Raw genomic sequence first — 20453 nt, 5'->3', positions numbered from 1 at the left:
TATTTATTTAAAAAAGAAACTCGTTTTGCCGATTTCATCCCCAGGTGAATGTCTGCAGAACTCTTAGCACATATATGAATAAATATGGCCTATTCGATCGCACAGTTATCCACAGGAGCATTTGACATCCGGAAAGCACTGGCTGTTTTGAATATGTTTCTAATTAAACATGGAAATGCTTAACGTTGCTCTTAAGTCTCTTTTTTTCCTCGTTTGTTTGATGGCTGTTGCTTTCCCCGCTCAAAAAATAAAAATAAAATGTTTTGATGTACGCATCATTTAGACATTAACGTTCGATCTTCTGAACGTGCCAGGAAAATGGAAACTCCGTTCTCAAGAGAAGAAAACTTATTTCAAGTACAGTGGTACCTCGGTTCTCAAACGCCTTGGTACTCAAACAACTTGGAACCCAAACACTGCAAACCCGGAAGTAAGTGTTCCTGTTTGCGAACCTTTTTCAGAAGCCAAACGTGTTCAGTTTTGAGTGTTACACTTCTGATTTGAGTGCCACACTTCCGTTTCGAATGTTATGCTGAGGTCTGTTTGTTTTTGTTATGTTGTGTTTTTGCGGCTCTTTTTTGTTTCGTTTTTGTGACTGTGTGGAACCCAGTCCAGCTACTGATGGACTGATTGTGCGACTGCAGTACATAGTTTATGGTCAGGGGTCCCTTTACCTTTAGCTAAGTCCCTAGCTAAGGTCCGTATAGTTAAAGCTATGGTTTTCCCAGTAGGGATGTATGGAAGTGAGAGCTGGACCATAAAGAAGGCTGATCGCCGAAGAATTGATGCTTTTGAATTCTGGTGCTGGAGGAGACTCTTGAGAGTCCCATGGACTGCAAGAAGATCAAACCTCTCCATTCTGAAGGAAATCAGCCCTGAGTGCTCACTGGAAGGACAGATCCTGAAGCTCAGGCTCCAAGACTTTGGCCACCTCAGGAGAAGAGAAGACTCCCTGATGTTGGGAAAGATGGAGGGTGCAAGGAGAAGGGGATGACAGAGGACGGGATGGTGGGACAGTGTTCTCGAAGCTACCAGCATGAGTTTGACCAAACTGCGGGAGGCAGTGGAAGACAGAAGTGCCTGGCGTGCTCTGGTCCAGGGGGTCACCAAGAGTTGGACACGACTAAACGACTCAACAACAACAAGTCCCTAGTCTCACAGGTCTTGATCTCGCACTCTAACCATTGCACCATGCTGCCTGACATTTTTTATAAGGCGTTCCAGCCAGATTCGGCTACCGCACTGAGCATCTACGCCGGCGAATTCCTTGCCACTTTGCCGCAAAGGGAGACACGTTTGTAGCTTTCTGAGACGCCCACTTCTCCCTTTCAGCGCTCTTTTGTGCTGTTTGGTTTCTGCCAAGATAATTGCATCGTCCTCTGGAGTGGATGCTTTTGAAGGCTGCCTGAGACGGTCTCCTTGCTGGTCAGAGCTTTGGAATGACCTTCAGCCAATTATGGCGCTGGGCACTTGGCTGTTGTGGCCTCCTCCTGGCTCCCAGATCTGCCGTGGACACAGATCTGCCGTGGACACAGAGAGGGCTGTCTCTTTTTTGACTGCTACTCCCTTCCCACCCACCCCTCCGCCGCACTTAGCAGGGTTTTAATTGCCTGAGATTTTTTCCTTTTCTTCCGCCTTGCCAAGAGGTCTCTGCTGAAATAAAACAAAGATCAAATTGGTTTGGGAAAGAGGGAATCCAGCTACGAGCAGATGGTGGAGGGGAGAAGTTTATGTGTGCTTTTTCAAGATTGTTCCTCTCCTCGTCCGTCCCCCCCTCATTTTTCCACATCTTGCTTAGAAGTGTGTCAACACGAATCCTTCGAACTACCCAGAGATTTTCTTCTCAACGCCGGAGGCAATAATTCAGTATTGCAGTTTTCTCGGTTCTTCTCTGATTTGATTTGCCGCAATCTCGTTCCCTCTCTCTTCCCTCGCAACCTGCGGCCTTTTCTGGGGAGCTGATGGAATCCCACCCCCTCAATTTACATAAATTTGCTATTATTATTATTACGCTTTTGCTCTTCTGCGTGGAGGAGAGAGCAGAGACTGTCAACAGGAGGGAAGGGGGAAGGGTGGCCGGCAGTGGGGTACTGTTAATATTATTATTCATTCAACTTATGTTGTTGTTGTTTAGTCATTTAGTCGTGTCCGCCTCTTCGTGACCCCCTGGACCAGAGCACGACAGGTCCTCCTGTCTTCCACTGCCTCCCGCAGTTTGGTCAAACTCATGCTGGTAGCTTTGAGAACACTGCCCCACCATCTCGTCATCTGTCGTCCCCTTCTCCTTGCGCCCTCCATCTTTCCCAACATCAGGGTCTTTTCCAGGGAGTCTTCTCTTCTCATGAGCTGGCCAAAGTCTTGGAGCCTCAGCTTCGGGATCTGTCCTTCCAGTGAGCACTCAGGGCTGATTTCCTTCAGAATGGAGAGGTTGGATCTTCTTGCAGCCCATGGGACTCTCAAGAGTCTCCTCCAGCACCAGAATTCAAAAGCATCCATTCTTCGGCGATCAGCCTTCTTGATGGTCCAGCTTTCACTTCCATACATCACTACTGGGAAAACCATGGCTTTTACTATACAGACCTTATACACCTTATACATTCAACTTATACACCACCCTATACCCAGAGGTCTTAGGACAGTTCAAGACCACAACAGATAAAACCAAACCAAAAGTGATAACCCATAAAACTGCTGCCAAAATAGCCACATTCTAAAAGGGATGTCAATCAGATCAACCAAAGGCCTGGTTAAAAAGGAACATTTTTGCCTGGCGCCTAAAGGTGTATAATGAAGGCGCCAGTTGAACTTCCCTGGGGAGAGCATTCCACAGACGGGGAGCCACCGCAGAGAAGGCCCTGTTCTCGTGTTGCCACCCTCCGAACCTCTTGAGGAGGAGGAAGACGATGGAGGGCCTCAGAAGGTGATATCGGGGTCCGGGTAGGTTCATATGGAAAGAGGCCGTCTTTGGGGTATTGCGGTGTTGAGCCATTTAAGGCTTTATAGGTCAAAACCAGTACTTTGAAAACCCCATGTTTTTGTGTTACCACCCTCCAGACCTCTTGAGGAGAGGAGGAACACGAAGAAGGGTCTCAGAAGATGCAGAACATAGGTGCGACCCCGGCATCTGGTGTTATAAGAATTTAAGGTCTCAAATATACAAATTGTTGTTGTTGTTGTTTCGTCGTTTAGTCGTGTCCGACTCTTCGTGACCCCCTGGACCAGAGCATGCCAGGCACTCCTGTCTTCCACTGCTTCCCGCAGTTTGGTCAAACTCATGCTGGTAGCTTCAAGAACACTGTCCCACCATCTCGTCCTCTGTCGTCCCCTTCTCCTTGTGCCCTCCATCTTTCCCAACATCAGGGTCTTTTCCAGGGAGTCTTCTCTTCTCCTGAGGTGGCCAAAGTCTTGGAGCCTCAGCTTCACGATCTGTCCTTCTAGTGAGCACTCAGGGCTGATTTCCTTCAGAATGGAAAATATACAAATTAAATGTTCATAACTTGACAAGGCAAACGTATATAAACCACTTGTCTGCAAATAGTACAGTGGTACCTTGGGTTACAGACGCTTCAGGTTACAGACTCCGCTACAGACTCCCAGAAACAGTACCTCAGGTTAAGAACTTTGCTTCAGGATGAGAACAGAAATCGTGCTCTGGCGGCGCAGCAGCAGCAGGAGGCCCCATTAGCTAAAGTGGTGCTTCAGGTTAAGAACAGTTTCAGGTTAAGAACGGACCTCCGGAACGAATTGAGTACTGAACCCGAGGTACAGGAGAGCAAACCTGAAACCATTTTGACTCTCCCCAATTGACCTCAAATGTTTCTCTGCCAGGAGGAAGGAAATGAGAAAAGCCTCTCAATTGTCTTTTGCTAACTTGCCTTTAGGGCATCTCAGTGTATGAATAGGGCGAGCCTGTGACCTGGATTCAGGAATTAACGTATTTACCATCACAAAAGAATGGCAGGGCTGCCCAAATAAAGCAATCACGGGCCATTGTCATTTCTGTTGTAGCCCGATTCTTCTGTGATGTGTGTACAGTGTTTTGGGGGGTGGTCTTGAGCTACAGGGTGAGCAATTTCAAAAGTCTATATAGGGGCTTGTGCACCAATGTTCTGGGTTCTCTCCTCCCTCCCTGCGTTGGGTGAGTGGGGGACCCTGTTGCAACAGTTTAATAAAGATCAGGCTTACTAGCCGCTTTGCTCCTCTGGCTGGCCTCTGTTATTTTCCCCCTACCGATAAGGAACCCACTTAAGGACTCTGTACAGGCTCTGGAACTGCAGGATTTAACTTCCTTCCGCAGGGCCTGTAAGACAGAGCTATTCCGCCTGGCTTTCAATTTGAACTTAGCCTGATCTTTTATTCCCCTTCCTTCCCTCCCCCTCCCCTTTTTATGAAGATTACCACCTCTGGGATCCCACAGCTAATTCTCCCCTGGTCTCCTCGCTGGCCCAAATAGGACTATTTTAGCCAGCTATCCCTGGCGATCATCTAATGTTTATTGGATGGATTTCCTCCCTGAATTCTGAATTTATTGTTATTCACGTTTTATACTGTATTTTGTGCTGTTTTTGTTGTTGCATCAATTAAGTGTTTTAAATTTCTTAGCCACCCTGAGCCCAGTTTTCTGAACTGGGAAGGGCGAGGTATAAATAAAAAAATATTATTTATGATGGAAGACCCTGTAAGGGAAAGGGAGCAGGTTTTTTTTGTTATAACAGCTAGCGATCGTGATGTCTGTGTTCTCCCTCCAAGATCCCTCCAAGATTAGCCTGTAACCCCTCCAAGATTAGCCTGGAGAAGAGGAGGTTAAGGGGTGATATGATAGCCATGTTCAAATATATAAAAGGATGTCACATAGAGGAGGGAGAAAGGTTGTTTTCTGCTGCTCCAGAGAAGCGGACACAGAGCAATGGTTCCAAACTACAAGAAAGAAGATTCCACCTAAACATTAGGAAGAACTTCCTGACAGTAAGAGCTGTTCGACAGTGGAATTTGCTGCCAAGGAGTGTGGTGGAGTCTCCTTCTTTGGAGGTCTTTAAGCAGAGGCTTGACAACCATATGTCAGGAGTGCTCTGATGGGTTTCCTGCTTGGCAGGGGGTTGGACTCGATGGCCCTTGTGGTCTCTTCCAACTCTATGATTCTATGATTCTATCAGATGCAGCGAGTGCCTCCGAGTGAGGAAGAGTTGCCCTTCTGCTTGGATCCTGCCCGTGGGCATCCCATTTGGGGCATGTGCTTAGCCACAGCAAGAGCAGGAAGCTGGAACATACAGGCCCCCTTTGAACTGATCCAGCAGAGCTCTTCATATACCCTTAAAGGTAAAGGTAAAGGGACCCCTGAGCGTTAGGTCCAGTCATGGCCGACTCTGGGGTTGCGGCGCTCATCTCGCTTTACTGGCCGAGGGAGCCAGCGTACAGCTTCCGGGTCATGTGGCCAGCAGGACTAAGCCGCTTCTGGCAAACCAGAGCAGCACACGGAAACGCCGTTTACCTTCCCGCCAGAGTGGTACCTATTTATCTACTTTCACTTTGACGTGCTTTCGAACTGCTAGGTTGGCAGGAGCAGGGACCGAGCAACGGGAGCTCACCCCGTCATTGCGGGGATTCGAACCGCCAACCTTTTGATCGGCAAGTCCTAGGCTCCGGTTTAACCCACAGCGCCACCATCCATCTGCTGGTGGAAAACCCAGCGATGGGAAATTTCTGTGGTCCTTCACTAGATGCCTTTAGCACATGCTTATATTGCACCCGATTGAAGTGCAGAGTGTTTGAGGACTGGGACGTTCGCAGGGAAAGCAAAAGGCTTGTTTACAAAGCTATCGCAACACCAACCTTATTGTATGCTTGTGAAACGTGGATCACTTATAAACACCACCTCCAACTCCTCGAAAGATTCCATCAATGGTGATGGCGCAGCTACAGCAGCAGCAGCACCTAGGATCCATGAACATATAGGAAGAAGCGACTGTCACATCTAGTCCAGCTCCCTCTTTGCAAAGGGGTCACCCAGCTGCCCCTCAGGGAATAGAAGAAGAACTTGCTGGATCAGACCAGGGACTCATCTCTGCCCCCTCGCATGCAGAACCGGAAAGCCGTCAACAAAGCAACCCCGTGGGTCCTGGGATCTCTGAGTCTTTTCTCCCCCTTTGGCGTCATAACTTCATTCATTACCAGGAAGCGATTTCCAGCGCAGCGGTTTAAGACCGGGCTGCTTTTCATCTCGCCTTTGTTCCTTGCACAACGGCAAAGCGAAGAGAGAGAAGTTGCCGGATAAATAGAAAATAGGAAGCATAAATCAAAGTCCGGGGCCTGTTCTTGTTCAGCGCTCACCTTTACCTGGGGGCGGTGGGAAGGTGTCGCGGGATATTAAAATGAGAATGATCAAAAGGCGCTGGAGTTTTTTCCCCCCGCTCTCCAAGGAAATGCCTACCGCTTTGCAATTGAATGGGGGAAAGAGGGGAGGGGAGAAGACTAAGGGGGATAAGAGACACGATGGAATCGTAGAATTGCAGCGTTGGAAGGGAGTCAAAGTGTCATCTAGTCCAACCCCCTGCAAGGACTGAGGTCTGCAAGAAGGAGCAGCCTGTGTCCCAAGGGCAGGATTTGAAGCCTAATAAAGCTTCTGAAATGCCCGTGGCCAAAATCTCGTGGGTTTTCTGAAGTGCTGTCAGGAGAACAGGTTCCCCGCTTGATAACACAGTAAGCCTAGATAATTAAAAAGGAGGATTTATTGCAAAAACAGAGAGCTGCAGACGGCTCTAAAAAAGCTGCTGGCATCACGACTCAGGGTGACCCTTCTGAAGACTCCTTCCGGCGTTGGCAGAAGATCTTGAGCTTACGACCCTTACGTCTCTTGTTTTGCTTCCTATATAGCAGCCCTCCCATTCGCCAACTCTTCGGACTTAGTGGATCAGCTCCTACCTCTTCCTTTTTTGAGAGGTTGTCTCTGAGTTTGTTCGCGCCTGTTTGTGCTTCCGGTGAGCTTTGGCTGTGTTCCAGCCTGCTCTCGGCGACTGCCTTATCAGCCTGCCCATCAAGGTCAGGAAGAGCCGAAGTCTGAACTGCCAGCTCTCTCCTGCCTGACTAATGTCACAACCTCTCTGTTCCTGGCTGCTTTCTGCAGCGGGCTGCAAACCTTCACTTGGAGCTGGCTCATTCCTGACGAGTGCTGAATTGCAAGGTGCTGTTTCAAAAGTGGGAACTGACGGAGAGGCAGTGTGGTGCAGTGGTCAGAGTGCTGCACTGGGACCTGGGAGAAGCAACCGGGGTGCTCCATCCATCCCCACTCGGCTAGGAAGCTCACTCGGTGTGGCCAGCCATTCAGTCTCAGCCTTATCTACCTCGCAAGGTTTTTGTGGGAATCAAACGGACCATGTACGCCAGCTTGAGCTGTCAATGCAATAATAATAATAATAAAAGAATGAAACTGAAAATATGTAAATAAGCATTGCGTAAGGGACGCGGGTGGCGCTGTGAGTTAAACCACAGAGCCTAGGACTTGCCGATCAGAAGGTCGGCAGTTCGAATCCCCGCAATGACGGGGTGAGCTCCCTTTGCTCGGTCCCTGCTCCTGCCAACCTAGCAGTTCGAAAGCATGTCAAAGTGCAAGTAGATAAATAGGTACCGCTCCGGCGGGAAGGTAAACGGCGTTTCCGTGCGCTGCTCTGGTTCGCCAGAAGCGGCTTAGTCCTGCTGGCCACATGACCCGGAAGCTGTACGCTGGCTCCCTCGGCCAAGGAGCTTAAAGGAAGTCCCTGCTGAGATTTTCCAAGGCATTGGGCTGTAGTGGTTAGAGCATGGGTAGGCAAACTAAGTCCCGGGGGCCGGATCCAGCCCAATCACCTTCTAAATCCAGCCCACGGATGGTCCAGGAATCAGTGTGTTTTTACATGAGTAGAATGTGTGCTTTTATTTAAAATGCATCTCTGGGTTATTTGTGGGGCATATTTCCCCCCCAAAATATAATCTGGCCCCCCGCAAGGTCTGAGGGACAGTGGACCGGCCCCCTGCTGAAAAAGTTTGTTGACCTCTGGGTTAGAGTGTCAGAATAGGAGCTGGGAGACTAGATTTTGAATCCCCACTTGGCCGTGAAACTCACCATGGATGGTGCTGTATCACGGCCTAACCCACCTCGCTGGGTTGTTGTAAGGATAATAGGAGGAGGTTGGGGTGAACCGTGTATGTTACGCCGCATTCCTTAGAGGAACGAAATGGGAAAGCAATAAAATAAATGTGGGCGAACAGTACAGGCTTTCTTCCTCCTCCTGTGCCCTCTGCCAGCCCCTGCAGGGCATCGGTTGCTTGCCAGCTGTTGCAGTTGGGCAAGGCTGGACTTTTGCCCAGGCCTGGTGTTTATCCAAAAGGGAACCTGTTTGTTTTCCTCCTGCTCCTGGAGTCGATGCAAACACTCTTTCCTTTTGTTACCTGGCTGCTGCCCGCCCTCCCACCTCGCTGGCCCCAGTTACCGTACTGTCTGCAAAAGGGAGTCTTGCAGGACTCTGCTCAAAGAAAGAAAGAAAGAAAGAAAGAAAGAAAGAAAGAAAGAAAGAAAGAAGGAAAGAGACCTATTAGGAAAGAGGTGAAATTGAAATCAAACTTCGCTAGGCACAGAAGGATCACCTGGAAAGAGAAGGGGACACAGAGGTCCCGGAAGAGATGAGGTGCTTTGATCTACGTATATTTGCTCTATAAGACTCACTTTTCCCCTCCTAAAAAGTAAGGGGAAATGTGTGTCCATCTTATGGAGCAAATGCAGGCTGCGCAGCTATCCCAGAAGCCAGAACAGCAAGAGGGATTGCTGCTTCCGCTGCGCAGCGATCCCTCTTGCTGTTCTGGCTTCTGAGATTCAGAATATGTTTTTTCTTGTTTTCCTCCTCCAAAAACTAGGTGCATCTTGGGGTCTGGTGCGTCTTATAGAGCGAAAAATACGGTATATCTGATTGTCGTGCATGAGAAAGTGGGCAAAGGAAAGCTTTTCTCCTCCTCTCCTAACGCCAGAACAGACCTGACAGATAAAAGAAAGAGTTAAATTATGGAATTAACACCCACGAGAGGCACAGATGGACGGTTGCCTTATGTTCAGAAGCTGAACAACTTTGAGGTTGATTTCTCAACCTTTGGGCCATTCCTCCTCCCCTCCAGCCCCCCAAAAACCTTTGGGTCTGGATTTTTTTACTTCCTGAAATACATCAACCCTACACAGGTGGCCGGGACGCGGGTGGCGCTGTGGGTTAAACCACGGAGGCTAGGACTTGCCGATCAGAAGGTCGGCGGTTCGAATCCCCGCAATGACGGGGTGAGCTCCCGTTGCTCTGTCCCTGCTCCTGCCCGCCTAGCAGTTCAAAAGCACATCAAAGCGCAAGTAGATAAATAGGTACTGCTCCGGCGGGAAGGTAAACGGCGTTTCCGTGCGCTGCTCTGGTTCGCCAGAAGCGGCTTAGTCCTGCTGGCCACATGACCCGGAAGCTGTACGCCGGCTCCCTCAGCCAATAAAGCGAGATGAGCGCCGCAACCCCAGAGTCGGCCACGACTGGACCTAATGGTCAGGGGTCCCTTTACCTTACACAGATGGCCACTGTTGTAGAAAACTGGGGGGGGGTGATCTTTGCTGCCACAAGGGACTCTGAGCCCCCTAAGTCTATGACTGGTCTGAGAAAGGATGGAGGCAGCTTTCAGTGAAACAAAGAAGATTTTAATTTTTCTGTTGCAACAGAGTTCTGCTCCCTTCTTGCTAGGAGGTGAACAAACTACAGGAACATTTAAGACTTTAGACATTGCCCCAACCCCTTAGTCAAAGACCACCCAAAACGCATCATATGTACATCACAGGAACAGGGGGTCTGCCACAGAATTCTGAGAGTGTGGCTTCTCTGCTGTCTGCCAAGAAACCTGATAATGTTTTGCTGATTGCATTACCTGGGCAGTCTGGCTATTCTTTTGAGATGGTAAATCTTGAATCCAGGTCACAGGACATCCTCTCTGTTGTTGTTGTTGTTGTTGTTGTTGTTGTTGTTGTTGTTGTTGTTGTTGTTGTTGTTTAGTCGTTTAGTCATGTCCGACTCTTCGTGACCCCCTGGACCAGAGCACGACAGGCACTCCTGTCTTCCACTGCCTCCCGCAGTTTGGTCAGACTCATGTTTGTAGCTTCGAGAACACTGTCCCACCATCTCGTCCTCTGTCGTCCCCTTCTCCTTCTGCCCTCCATCTTTCCCAGCATCAGGGTCTTTTCCAGGGAGTCTTCTCTTCTCATGAGGTGGCCAAAGTCTTGGAGCCTCAGCTTCAGGATCTGTCCTTCCAGTGAGCACTCAGGGCTGATTTCCTTCAGAATGGAGAGGTTTGATCTTCTTGCAGTCCATGGGACTCTCAAGAGTCTCCTCCAGCACCAGAATTCAAAAGCATCCATTCTTCGGTGATCAGCCCCTCTACATACACAATATATGCCCCGAAGACAGGATTTGTAAGTGAAAGAACTATTGGGATAGCTGCCTGCAGGGTATTTCCTTCTGCAGAGGAAATAAATTTAGAATAATCAGGAGAGCTATTTGGGATTGTTCTGTGTGCTAAAATAACGTGCAGCTTTTTCAGGGAATATTTCCTAAATTTTGAAGGGCGAAGGATTGGGGTTTTCTGTGGAGCGTGTGTTTGCTGTGTGTGTGTGTACCCTAAAATTTTGCTTATCTTGCTTATCCAATCTCATCCAGTCCCTGATCCATACCAAGCAAGCAGATTCATAATACAATTTAAGGTCTGGGAGGGCAAACCCGCCTCTATCTTTTACATCTGTAAGTATTTTATGTTTTATCCTTGGCCTTTTGCCCCCCCCCCCGATAAATCTTGAAATCTCTTTCTGCCATTTTTTAAAGCATTCATCTTTCAGGATGACTGGTATTGATTGAAAAAGAAATAGCATTTTTGGCAGCACATTCATTTTAATCGCCAATATTTTTCCTAACGTTGAGAGATTCATTCTTCTCCATATTTCTAAATTTCTTTTTACCTCAAGCCAAATTTTTTCATAGTTATTTTTAAATAGGTTTATATTTCTTGATGTTAACCAAATCCCTAAATATTTAACCTTTTTATGTGCTTCAATCTCAATGTTTTGTTTTAATTCGGTTCTTTCTTCTGGCCATAATACTACTACTATTAATTTATTATTTATTCCCGGCCCATCTGGCTGGGCTTCCCCAGTCACTCTGGGCAGCTTCCAAAAAAATATTAAAATACCATTGATGAGAAAAGGACGCTCCTCTGGTGTTCTTATAAATCCAGCCAGCTACTGTTGTCCCTTTTCTTTCAGTCCAAATGCCCTTGCAGGGGCGTCATGACGACTGAGGCAGAGGAATAATAATAATAATAATAATAATAATAATAATAATAATAATAATAATAATTTATTATTTATACCCTGCCCATCTGGCTGAGTTTCCCCAGCTACTCTGGGCGGCTCCCAATCGTTAAAAACAGTACAGCGTTAAATATTAAAAACTTCCCTAAACAGGGCTGCCTTCAGATGTCTTTTAAAGATAGGATAGCTGCTTATTTCCTTGACATCTGATGGGAGGGTGTTCCACAGGGTGGGTGCCACTAGCAAGAAGGCCCTCTGTCTGGTTCCCTGTAACCTCACTTCTCGCAATGAGGGAACTGCCAGAAGGCCCTCGGCGCTGGACCTCAGTGTCAGGGCTGGACGATGGGGGTGGAGACGCTCCTTCAAGGATACTGGACCAAGGCCGTTTAGGGCGTTCAAGGTCAGCACCAACACTTTGAATTGTGCTCGGAAACGTCCTGAGAGTCAATGCAGATCTCTCAGGACCGGTGTTATGTGGTCTCCGCGGCCACTCCCAGTCACCAGTCTCGCTGCCGCATTCTGGATTAATTGCAGTTTCCAGGTCACCTTCAAAGGTAGCCCCACGTAGAGCGCGTTGCGGTAGTAGTAGGAAGGGAAGAACAGGGATATCAGAACGAAAGAGAAGGCTGTCTCTCTTTGCCCAGCAACAGTATGCAAAAATCTCTGCACACTTTTGCCGTGGAACAGATGGAAGGGGGGTAGAATAAGTGTAGAAACAGGGTGTCAAAGCTCACAAATTTTCGAGAAGCCTTAGAATAGCATCCCAATTAAGTGAGTGGCAACCTCCCTCTGGCCACGGACCTCGTCGCAAAATCACACACAGAGACCTTCTTTGGCATTCTTCCTTGGAAGCTGGTTGGGAAGATATTTTTCCCCTTATTTGTTTACGTAGATTCCCTTGCTTTCCTCCATGTATGCGCATGGCTCCGCACCATAGCTGTCAACTGTCCCTTATTTGGCGGGACAGTCCCTTATCCCAGCACCGTGTCCCGCTGCTGTCCCTTATTGATGATGTCCCTTAAATTTCCCGGGTTTCAAAGGAAGCAGCTCCTCTCCCTCCCTCCCTGCCGGCCAGGGAGGAGGGAGGCTCCAACTGTGTTGCTTGGCTGCGTTGCTCACCCAATAAGGAGTCTAAGAACGACTGGGGGGTAGAGCTTGCATGCCTTGTGCCAATCAAATCGGCCACGTTGCCTGGGGACTCGCCCTTGATCAGCGCTTCCCAGCAGAGAGGTGACGGTGGTTTTCCTTGCTGCATCCCCTTTGCCGGGTTGCTGCGCTGTGGGAACCACCGCTTGAGGCTTCGTTTGGCTGCTGGCTGGGCTTTCTGCCTTTGGCTCGGAGGGGCTTAGAAGTTGAACATACCTGTGCTTGGCGTACAGCTTCCGGGTCATGTGGCCAGCAGGACTAAGCCGCTTCTGGTGAACCAGAGCAGCGCATGGAAACGCCATTTACCTTCCCACTGGAGCGGTACCTGCTTATCTGCTTGCACTTTGACATGCTTTCGAACTGCTAGGTTGGCAGGAGCAGGGACCGAGCAACAGGAGCTCACCCCGTGGCGGGGATTCGAACCGCCGACCTTCTGATCGGCAAGCCCTAGGCTCTGTGGTTTAACCCACAGCGCCACCCATGTCCCTTTGTTGGTTGCTAGTTCCTGCCTGAACCCTGTCCTGCTCTTCTGCCTGAGCTCCTGACCCTCCCTGGCTCCCTGCTTGCAAGCCTGTTCCTGACTTCACCCGACTCCCTGCCCTGCACCCAGCTTCAGCTACAATGGACTGCCTCCACGTCGCACCTTTGACCACGGACCGGACTTGGACCTCACCTCTCGGGTAACCCACGGGACCAGCCCACAACGCCACCTCCTCCGTGGCGTGAAAAACCCACATTTTCCCCTTTGTGAAATCTCAGTGGCGGCTGTCTTCCAAGCCTATTTTCGGTGTCAGATTATCTGGGGCTGAGTCCCCCTCCTTTCCACCTCCTTGTCAGGGGGGCATCTGCTGCGAGTGCCCGCCTGTAATTTATGAGGTGTCCTTGCCTGCTGCGCCAGCCTTAACGAGCCGCGGACCTTTAACGAGACGAACGCCGGTGGCATGAATCTTTTTAATTTCCTCTGGTGTGACGCGAAATGTAGCCTTTCTCAGCCCACCCCTCCCCCCTTCCTTCCCTCTCCTGCACTTGGCAGCTCAAAGGTCTGGGAAGAGAGTAGAGCTACGGGTATGGATCAGGACCGGGGGCAGGGAGAGAATTACCAGGGGCTGAGGCTAGGGTGGGTGGGTGGGAGGTGCTGGCATGTGGGAGGAGCCAGATGCCCTGGGGGAGGAGCTTATCAGGGCTGGATGAGCCATTGAGCAAAATCTTCTTCTTCTTTGGCGATCCCTCGTAGCCGAGTAAGATTGTCTTCCGTAACACGGTTTTAAAAGTGAGTCCGTAAGTGGCTGTGGAGGCCAGTTCTGGATCCACACGTCCTTCCACAGTTTAGAGAAGATTGGAAAATGTTTATTGCATGAATGGGAAATAACTGTGTGCAGTTGAAAACGCCAGCAGCATTAAGATAAATTCAACAGTGTAAAAAGTTATGATGGAGCCTACTTCTTCTTCTTCTTCTTCGGCAATTCCTCATAGCCGAGTAAGATTGTCTTCCATAAACATGGTTTTAACAATGAGTCCATAAGTGACAGTGGAGGCCAGTTCTGGATCCCCACGTCCTTCCACAGTGGGAACATAGGTTTCCAGGTGGGAGTTGATCCCGGTGTGGATTTGCCAAGCATGCCTTCCTCTTAGCACGTTTCTCCCTTGCGTCCTGAGTTCGAGTGTCTTCAAAGCCCATGACACCTTTGGTCAAGGCTGCTCTCCAACTGGAGCGCTCGCAGGCCAGTGTTTCCCAGTTGTCGGTGTTTATACTACATTTTAAAAGATTTGTCTTTAAGCCTCTTTTGTTGACCCCCAGCATTACGCTTCCCATTTTAAAGTTCAGAATAGAGTAGTCGATTTGGAAGATGATCATCAGGCATCCGCAAAACATGACCAGTCCAACGAAGTTGATGTTGAAGAATCATTGCTTCGACACAGGTGATCATTGCTTCATTGATTTCTATCCACCCCGGTTAGCACCACTTACCGTATTTTTCGCTCTATAACACGCACCAGACCATAACACGCACGTAGTTTTTAGAGGAGGAAAACAAGAAAAGAAATATTCTAAACGAAATAGTGGATATATGATTTTTGTGGTTCATGCTGTGGCCACAGACATGTGATCTGACAGTGGGTTTGGAGTAGCCCAATGCAAAAATCCTGAGGATCCATGTGGATCCATGCTTTGTAACCACGGAGGAGGGAAAGAAGGGGAACCATGGATCCTCTGCTCACAGCAGCAGATCCCCCCCCGCCACCCGCAGGCATTCGCTCCATAACACGCATAGACATTTCCCCTTACTTTCTAGGAGGAAAAAAGTGAGTGTTATGGTGCAAAAAATACGGTAATCTGCAGCCGCTGAACAACAAGCCCCCAACTCTCTCTGCAAAGACATACAAAGCTCTGGGGCATCTTAATCTGGGGGCAGGCAAGAGGACTCTGGCTCCAGACTCTCCCCCCAGAGGGTGAACTCTCATCTCTTGGCAGTGGTTCAGCTGCTACATCCAGCCTTATAAATGGGCTTTGCCTCGTCGCTGTCGGTGCTGACCTTGAAAGCCCTAAACGGCCTCGGCCCAGTAGACCTGAAGAAGCGTCTTCACCCCCATCGTTCTGCCCGGACCCTGAGGTCCAGCTCCGAGGGCCTTCTGGGGGTTCCCTCCCTGCAAGAAGTCAGGTTGCAGGGAACCAGGCAGAGGGCCTTCTTGGTGGTGGCGCCTGCCCTGTGGAATGCCCTCTCACCAGATGTCAAGGAGAGAAATAACTATCTGACTTTTAGAAGACATCTGAAGGCAGCCCTGTTGAGGGGAGTTTTTAATGTCTGATGTTTTATTGTGCTTTTAATTTTCTGTTGGGAGCTGCCCAGAGTGGCTGGGGAAACCTAACCAGATGGGTGGGGTATAAACAAACAAACAAACAAACTAACTAACTAACTAACTAACTAACTAACTAACTAACTAACTAACTCTTGCCCTGCAGTTCTGCTGTATGCAAGCTCCATCTGGGCGGGGTATAAATAAATTATTATTATTATTATTATTATTATTATTATTATTATTATTATTACAGTGGTACCTTGGGTTAAGAACTTAATTCATTCTGGAGGTCCGTTCTTAACCTGAAACTGTTCTTAACCTGAGGTACCACTTTAGCTAATGGGGCCTCCTGCTGCCGCCACACAATTTCTGTTCTCATCCTGAAGCAAAGTTCTTAACCCGAGGTACTATTTCTGGGTTAGCAGAGTCTGTAACCTGAAGTGTCTGTAACCCAAGGTAAACGCTGTTTACCTTCCCGCTGGAGCGGTACCTATTGATCTACTTGCACTTTGACGTGCTTTCGAACTGCTAGGTGGGCAGGAGCAGGGACCGAGCAGCGGGAGCTCACCCCGTCACGGGGATTCGAACCGCCGACCTTCTGATCGGCAAGTCCTAGGCTCTGTGGTTTAACCCACAGCACCACCCGCGTCTCTCTTGTAAACCGAGGTACCCCTGTATTATTATTATTATCTGTTCACAGCAAAGCGACCCTGGAGGCAAAACATCCTTGTGGGTGTGTTACGCACCCCACATCAGATCCTACTACATGCAGAAGAAGAAGAAGAAGAAGAAGAGTTTGGCTTTGATATCCCGCTTTATCACTACCCGAAGGAGTCTCAAAGCGGCTCACATTCTCCTTTCCCTTCCTCCCCCACAAGAAACACTCTGTGAGGTGAGTGGGGCTGAGAGACTTCAGAGAAGTGTGACTGGCCCAAGGTCACCCAGCAGCTGCATGTGGAGGAGCGGAGACGCGAACCCGGTTCCCCAGATTACGAGACTACCGCTCTTAACCACTACACCACACTGGCTTGTGATTGCAGAGGGTTGGACTAAATGACCCTTCTGGTCCCTTTCAAACGCCAACGATTATTTTATTCTTCCTTTCTGTGCACCAGTCCCGGCCTTCCTCGCTGCCTCCGGCTGTTATGACTCCTGCCAGACGGCATGTCATCCTCCCTCTTGCCTCCCCCACCCTTCTCCTTCTGCTTCCCCCCTCTGTAATATTAAAGCACTTAATACACTCAGTAGAGCCCTCCAGCGCTGCCGCCTCGCCCTTCAAGTGCCCTCCGCTTTTGTCTGGCACGCTGATGGAGCGAGGTGCTCAGGTTGGCGATGCATTACACCCCTCTCTCAAGGACCCTTCAACGGGGCACCCAGTAAATGCTGAGAGCTCTTCATCTCCGGATCCACAGAGGGCGTGGGGATGGGGGTGGTCTCCACACGCCCACACACATACATGCCGCACGGAAAGACCCTACTCCATTATCCTTTCTCCGTCAAGTCAAGTGGGGACTCAAGGGCTGCGCGGCGGAACCAGAAGTGGGTGCATCACCGTGCTGCCGCGCAAACTGATCCCCGGTGTCGAAGCGATGATTCTTCAGTGTTGGACTGGTCATGTGGTTCGGATGCCTGGCTATCGTCTTCCAAAGCAACTCCTCTACAGTGGTACCTCGGGTTAAGTACTTAATTCGTTCTGGAGGTCTGTACTTAACCTGAAACTGTTCTTAACCTGAAGCACCACTTTAGCTAATGGGGCCTCCTGCTGCCGCTGCGCTGCCAGAGCACGATTTCTGTTCTCATCCTGAAGCAAAGTTCTTAACCTGAAGCACTATTTCTGGGTTAGCGGAGTCTGTAACCTGAAGCGTATGTAACCTGAAGCGTATGTAACCTGAGGTACCACTGTATTCCGAACTTAGAAATGGAAGGCGTCAACAAAAGAGGTTCAAAGACTCTCTCTCAAGGCAAATCTGGAAAAAAATGTAGCACATTGGTACCTCGGGTTACATACACTTCAGGTTACAGACTCCGCTAACCCAGAAATAGTACCTCGAGTAAAGAACTTTGCTTCAGGATGAGAACAGAAATCGGGCTCCGGCGGTGCGGCGGCAGCAGGAGGCCCCATTAGCTAAAGTGGTGCTTAAGGTTAAGAACAGTTTCAGGTTAAGAACGGACCTCCGGAACGAATTAAGTACTTAACCCCAGGTTGTTTAGTCATTTTGTCGTGTCCGACTCTTCGTGACCCTCTGGACCAGAGCACGCCAGGCACTCCTGTCTTCCACTGCCTCCCACAGTTTGGTCAGACTCATGCTGGTAGCTTCGAGAACACTGTCCCACCATCTCGTCCTCCGTCGTCCCCTTCTCCTTGTGCCCTCCATCTTTCCCAACATCAGGGTCTTTTCCAGGGAGTCTTCTCTTCTCATGAGGTGGCCAAAGTATTGGAGTCTCAGCTTCAGGATCTGTCCTTCCATTGAGCACTCAGGGCTGATTTCCTTCAGAATGGATAGGTTGGATCTTCTTGCAGTCCATGGGACTCTCAAGAGTCTCCTCCAGCACCAGAATTCAAAAGCGTCAATTCATTGGCGATCAACCTTCTTTATGGTCCATCTCTCACTTCCATACATCATTAGCCTGAGATACCACTGTATAACACCGACAACTGGAAAACACTGGCCTGTGAGCGCTCCAGTTGGAGAACAGCCTTTTAACAAAGGTGTCGTGGATTTTGAAGACGCTCAAACTCAGGACACAAGGGAGAAACGTGCTAAGAGGAAGGCACGCTTGGCAAACCATCAACTCCTGCCTGGAAACCTATGTCCCCACTGTGGAAGGACGTGTGGATCCAGAATTGGCCTCCACAGTCACTTACGGACCCACTGTTAAGGGTTGCCATGTGATGGATGGAGTAAGCTTGTTTTCTTCTCCTCCTTAGGGTAGAGCTCAATCCAATGGATCCAAATGACAAGAAAGGAGATTCTGACTCAACATTAGGAAGAACTTTCTGACAGCAAGAGCTGTTCACCAGTGGAACAGACCCCCTTGGAAGGTGGCAGACTCTCCCTTCTGGAGGTTTTTAAGCACAGGTTGGGTGGGACATGGGTGGTGCTGTGGGTTAAACCACAGAGCCTAGGACTTGCTGATCAGAAGGTTGGCGGTTCGAATCCCCGCGACAGGGTGAGCTCCCGTTGCGCGGTCCCTGCTCCTGCCAACCTAGCAGTTCGAAAGCACGTCAAAGTGCAAGTAGATAAATAGGTACCACTCCAGTGGGAAGGTAAACGGCGTTTCCGTGCGCTGCTCTGGTTCGCCAGAAGCGGCTTAGTCCTGCTGGCCACATGACCCGGAAGCTGTACGCCGGCTCCATTGGCCAATAAAGCAAGATGAGCGCCGCAACCCCAGAGTCGGCCACGACTGGACCTAATGGTCAGGGGTCCCTTTACCTTAAGCAGAGGTTAGGTGGCCTCCCATCAGGATTATCTAGTTATGATTCCTGAGTTGCAAGACGATGGACTAGATTAACAATGGGGGCAGCTTCCAATGTGCAATGCTTTGATTTTATTTGTTTTGTTTTGTATTATTTATTGAATTTATATAACGCCCTGTGCCCGGAGGTCTCAGGGCAGTTCACGTAAAAAGATTGCAGCATATAAAATAACAATAAAAGGAATAAATCATCACCAACCTTTATTACGGTCCAGAGACCCAACAAATCGTTACAAAGCAATGCACATTCCATACAGCCCACCTCCAGGCTAAACAAGCATTTTGTTCACAATATAGGGATTATTTGTTCTTGCAACCACCGATAAAAACTTTGCCACTGCTAACGTTCTAGCGTTTGTCCGGTCTTCCAGTAGGAACCTGACATAGTGAGCCTCTGATTTTCCCGGGAAAGGTACCAGCAAGCGTAGTATCAGTTCAGCCCTGGCTTGCTTGCATTTTGCACAGTGCAACAAAATATGTTTTATGGAATCGATGTCTTGAGCACACGAGCAAAGTCTGTCCTGGTAGGGAACTCTTCTCAACCTGCCATCCAACACTGCAGAAGGAAAGACGTTGAGTCTGGCTTTGGTGAAAAGCCTTCGGTAGTTTGCTACTGTCAGGAATAAATCAATAACACCCCCCCCCTCCAAAGAGCCACATTTTAAAAGGGTATGGGATGTTGATCAGGTCAACCAAAGGCCTGGTTAAAAAGGAACCTTTTTTGCCTGGCTCCCAAAGGTGGATAAGGAAGGTGCCAGGTGAACTTCCCTGGGGAGAGCATTCCACAGATGGGGAGCCACTGCAGAGAAGGCCCCGTTCTCGTGTTGCCACCCTCCGGACCTCTCGAGGAGGAGGCACACGAAGGAAGACCTCAGAAGATGATCTCAGGGTCTGGGTAGGTTCATATGGAAAGAGGTGGTCTTTGAGATATCGTGGTCCTGAGCCGCTTAAGGCTTTATGGGTCAAAACCAGCACTTTAAATTGGGCCTGGAAACTAATCGGTAGCCAGTGCAGTTGGACCAGGATTGGTGCAATATGCCCAGACCATCTTGCTCCAGTGAGCAACCTGGCGGCTGAATTCTGCACCAGCTGAAGTTTCCGAACCGTCTTCAGACGTATAAAGATAACTCTTATACAGTGGTACTTCGGATTAAGTACTTAATTCGTTCTGGAGGTCCGTTCTTAACCTGAAGCACCACTTTAGCAAATGGGGCCTCCTGCTGCTGCTGGGCCGCCGGAGCCCGATTTCTGTTCTTATCCTGAAGCAAAGTTCTTAACCTGAAGCACTATTTCTGGCTTAGCGGAGTGTGTAACCTGAAGCGTATGTAACCCGAGGCACCACTGTACGTTCAAAGAGTGGAGGAGTTGGATAAATCTTTGTTCCTCCAGCTGTTCTTGGGGCTGCAGCAGCTCCCATCCTTGTCCACCATTGGCCATGGGCTGGAGTCCAACCGTATCCGGAGAGCCACACAGGTACAGAACAATAGAATCCTAGAGCACGATGGGACCCCAGGGGTCATCTAGTCCAACGCCTGCAATATGCACTCATAGGGGGATCAGACCGGTGACCTTTAGCCTGGAGAAGAGGAGGTGAAGGGGTGATATGATAGCCATGTTCAAATATATAAAAGGATGTCACATAGAGGAGGGAGAAAGGTTGTTTTCTGCTGCTCCAGAGAAGCGGACA

At 49.2% G+C, this 20453-nt stretch overlaps 1 protein-coding gene across 2 annotated transcripts in view; it reads left to right on the top strand.

Moving 5' to 3' along the window:
• Positions 1-20453, top strand: part of LOC310753528 (uncharacterized protein) — a 159643-nt gene that overhangs the window by 69340 nt on the left and 69850 nt on the right. The gene's annotated exons all lie outside the window — the stretch shown is intronic.

This window comes from Podarcis filfolensis (genome assembly GCF_964270895.1).
Source record: "Podarcis filfolensis genome assembly, chromosome: 18".
In the NCBI taxonomy this organism is placed as follows: Eukaryota; Metazoa; Chordata; class Lepidosauria; order Squamata; family Lacertidae; genus Podarcis; species Podarcis filfolensis.
The sequence above is the reverse complement of the archived record's forward strand: the minus strand, read 5'-3'. Positions and strand labels throughout refer to the sequence as shown.